General features: G+C 36.5%; 1 long non-coding RNA gene across 1 annotated transcript; it reads right to left on the bottom strand.

Annotated features, from left to right (window-relative positions):
• Nucleotides 1-235: 235 nt before the first annotated feature.
• Nucleotides 236-3742, bottom strand: LOC129926203 (uncharacterized). The gene is made up of 2 exons (XR_008777850.1): nucleotides 1789-3742; nucleotides 236-1439 (listed from the first exon to the last, which is right to left on the bottom strand). It is a non-coding gene; the product is annotated as an uncharacterized LOC129926203 (long non-coding RNA).
• Nucleotides 3743-4123: the final 381 nt, after the last annotated feature.

Genomic DNA, 4123 nt, shown 5'->3' with positions numbered 1-4123 from the left:
ACCACAGCGCAGTTCATCTCATGTATTGGTCTAGTCATATGAACACTCCAACATAACAATGAGAACGATGAAGAAGAAGAATTAGTTATTAAGAGTTACGAGCAAAGTAATCATTCTTACAAAAAGTTGTCAGCTTCATAAAGGAGGAATTGTCTTTTTTTTTAAAAACTTTTTTTTATGTTACTTGCATACTTAGAATGAGAACTATAAACTGACCTAGACAAGAATAGTGAAAGAAAGAGGGACAGAAGGAAAAAACAAGAGAGACATAGAGAGAGGACAATGGAAAATTCAAGCTAAACTAAGCAACAAGACCTAAAAGACAGTGGTCTATGTCTAGCAGAATAGAACAAACTAAATGTTGATGACTAGCGTGTGCCTGTGATAAGTCTGCTACTGGAAATAAAAAACAGACTAGCAGCAAACACCTAAACCTTTTGCAACTAAACATCTTAGGCCTACAAAACAAGACAACAGAACTCCAACACATACTCAAGAAGCATGATATACACATAGCGCTATTGCAAGAAACACTACTGCCCAAGAAAAAAATAAACATCACAGGCTACACACAGTACAGATGCCTTTGCACCAAATGCCAGGGAATTATGACCCTCATAAGAAACGACACACAAGCCATAGTAAAACAAATACAGAACAATACAGACATCGACACGCAGGAAATACTTCTTTGGAGAGGAGGAACAAAGTACACCATCAAAAACTACTATTGCCCACCATCATCAACAGCAGAAATAGACATACAACTACCACACTACACAAGGACAATAATAGCTGGCGACTTCAAAGCACACACACCTTCCCTAGGCTACCCACACTACAACAAGCGTGGCAAAGAAATATAGGATGTAACAAATGCCTCTAACCTCCAACTTCTGCGAAACAAAACTTCACCTCCAACTTTCCTCCACAGAGCACACAACACAACTAGCAGACCTGACCTAACTTTTATCTCTACAGACATTACCGACTCTTCTAAAACAACAGTACTTGAAGACATAGGTAGTGACCACAGGCCTATACTCCTCAATATTGGAACGCCAGGTAGATACCAATCCAACAAAACAACTAGATGGAACTATAAAAAAGCTAACTGGGCAGCTTTTTCACAAGAAGCAGACACAAGACTATCAAGCATAATTGAGACAGACGTCAAATCAACCTACACAACTACAGTCTCCAACATCTTACAAGCAGCAAAAAAACACATCCCTCGAGGCCAAGTTAAGAAATACAAACCTTTTTGGACACCTGAATTAGACAAATTAGTAAAAGAAAGAAACATGGCCAGGAAGACTATAGAAAAAAAACCTACTAGAGAGAACAAGACAACGTACAACAAATTGACAGGACTTATAAGATACAAAATTAAAACAGAAAAAAAGAAAAAGTGGACCACAACATGCGAACAACTAGATCTAAACAAGGATGGTCGAAAGGCCTGGACCATTCTGCACCGGCTAGCAGGAAAGAAATAAATAACAAACCCCCAACCTATAAAAGGCACTGACGACATAATAACAGAAAACCTTAAAAAGGCTGAAACCTTCAATAAATATTTTGCCAGCATTAACAAGTCAAAGCCAAGAAAACAACTGGACCAGGCCTTCAGTAATATCTTAAAGAAAGAAGAAAAAGCTCCAACAGTCAACTGTCAGATCTTTGACACTCCCTTCACTCTACATGAGCTCAATACTGCCCTAAAAAGCCTCAAGTCAAGAAAATCCCCTGGACCAGATAAAATAACAAATGAAACGATTCGGGGACTAGGACCACAGGCCCAAAACTGTATACTTAACTTTATCAACCATACATGGAAAACTGGAGACATACTACAGGAATGGAGAACCGCAAACATAATACCCATTTTAAAGAAAAATAAACCACTGGAGACTCAAAAAGTTATAGACCAATATCTCTAACATCCAACATTGGCAAAATGGCAGAAAAAATGATAAATAACCAACTTTATTGGTGGCTAGAAAGTACTTGCTCACTCCACAATGCACAAGCTGGCTTCAGGAAAGCAAGTAGAACAGAAGACCACCTCTTTCGTTTTATCCAGGACACAGTAGAAGGGTTTCATGAAAACAAGCACACTACAGCAGTATTTATAGATTTGCAGCAAGCCTATGATAGAGTGTGGAGAGAAGGTCTATTTTTGAAGATGAAAAAAATGGGCATCCATGGAAAAATGTACAGCTGGATCAGGGCATTCTTAAAAAACAGAACCATCCAAACCCGATTCGAAGGTGCCATCTCTAGTAAAAAGGTTTGGAAGAAGGACTACCACAAGGTTCAGCCCTTAGCTGCACTCTCTTTCTAATCTTCATGAATGACCTCCCGGACCTCATTTCGGTCAATAAGGCACTTTACGCAGACGACCTTTTAATTTGGACTACAGAGAAATATACAGTGCTGACTAGATCCAAATTAAATAGAGCCCTCACAACTATCTCCACATATTCAAAATTATGGAAAATGGAAATAAACAAAGAAAAGTCAGTTTATTCAATCTTTAGCCACAGCAACAAAACAGCAAAAAGAAACTACATCCTAAAAATAGACTCTCAGCCAATAAATAAAGAAGAAAATCCAACATATCTTGGTGTAAAACTAGACCAAAGACTGTCTTGTGTATCATGTGGCCAGCACAATGACCAATGGCCTTTACATGTCCCCAACTATTACCAGGTACCCATTACAGTTTTGTGGACTCAGGAGCGCCCTTAAAATCCTGAAATTAAAAACCCAGTCATCACTCGGATTCAAACTCGAGACCCCTCAGTTTGAAAACCAAGTGCTTTACCACTTAGTCACCACAACCTGTCCCATAGAAAAAAATGTGCTGTTTACTTTTTAGCTGTTCTACACTGCCATACAGTCTTGGTTATTTTGTGGTAATTGGTTCTGTCTGCGATGAATTAACTTCTGTGAAATTTCCTTTATTAATTCACTATTGTGTTTATTATATTTCTAAGTAAAAAGAGAGAATGGTGTCAGATCATGTCTCAGTGGTTCAAGTGTAGTTACATAAATAATTTAGTGCTCTTGCCACTAGTCTGGAGCATAAAATTGAAAAAATTTCAGAAACTCAATGAAGTCTCATACAAACTAGAAAATCTTGATGAATTTTATTTTTATTTAATGTACATAATCCAGCTCAGGCTTTAGAACAGTCACAAAAACAGTGTTTCTTGTTTTAAACACCAAAGAGTTGTTTTTTTAATATTTGGCATGTTCAATAGAAGTGGAAGAAAGAGAGAAAGAAAAAGATTATGCTTGAACAAATTTGCTTCTTTAATATTTTGTTTGTTATTTTTTTGTTGCCAGTTTCAACGTGACGCTAAATGCTGAAACAATGAACAATGCATACATATAGCATATGTGAAGCACTAGGGTCCACATTTTTATAAGAGAAATTAGTGAATTATATAAACACAATAAGGGACTGTAACAAGCAGGGCAATAACCAGTAACCCCAGAAACAGTCTTTATATATGTAATATGTATGCATCATTCAGTTTCGAAGTGAGACTGCAATTTGTGTTTTCAGTTAACCAGGAGATTATTGCAAGCTTCATTCAAAGACCAATGTCTGAGTACCACTCATGGAATCAAATTTTTAGACAGTCTTACTTACATGAGGTTAAGTGAAGAAACATGAAGTTAATCTTAAAAAGAAATTTAAAACAAAAATCTAACATAAAATGGAAAAAAATCTTACAGTCTGTACTTTGTCTTGTGTTAAACGAACAGCCAAAAGAAGCAAGCAAAAGCTTCATCAGCTTGACACCACATCAGGTCCACATCTTTTAGTGCTGATCGCTTGATGTACATGACTCTATCAGACCTCTATTAGAAGACTTGCTTACTGGTTTCCAACTCACAGGGACACAGCAGAATTACATCTCTATTCTTGAAAAAAAAAAAGATATATAAGGTTAAGCATTCTGATAGCTGAATTGAACATTTTTAAGTTTCTTGGGTTAAATTTTTTCTTTACAACTAATCAAGTTTTCAGTCCAATTTCTTTTGAAATATAGACAAATGGTCAACATCTTAACAAACTATATTTATTACAACTGTTTCTTATTGCTTT

This window comes from Biomphalaria glabrata, chromosome 5, assembly GCF_947242115.1.
Source record: "Biomphalaria glabrata chromosome 5, xgBioGlab47.1, whole genome shotgun sequence".
Lineage (NCBI taxonomy): Eukaryota > Metazoa > Mollusca > Gastropoda > Planorbidae > Biomphalaria > Biomphalaria glabrata.
Note: the sequence above shows the minus strand (reverse complement) of the source record. Positions and strands in the feature narration are given on the sequence as shown.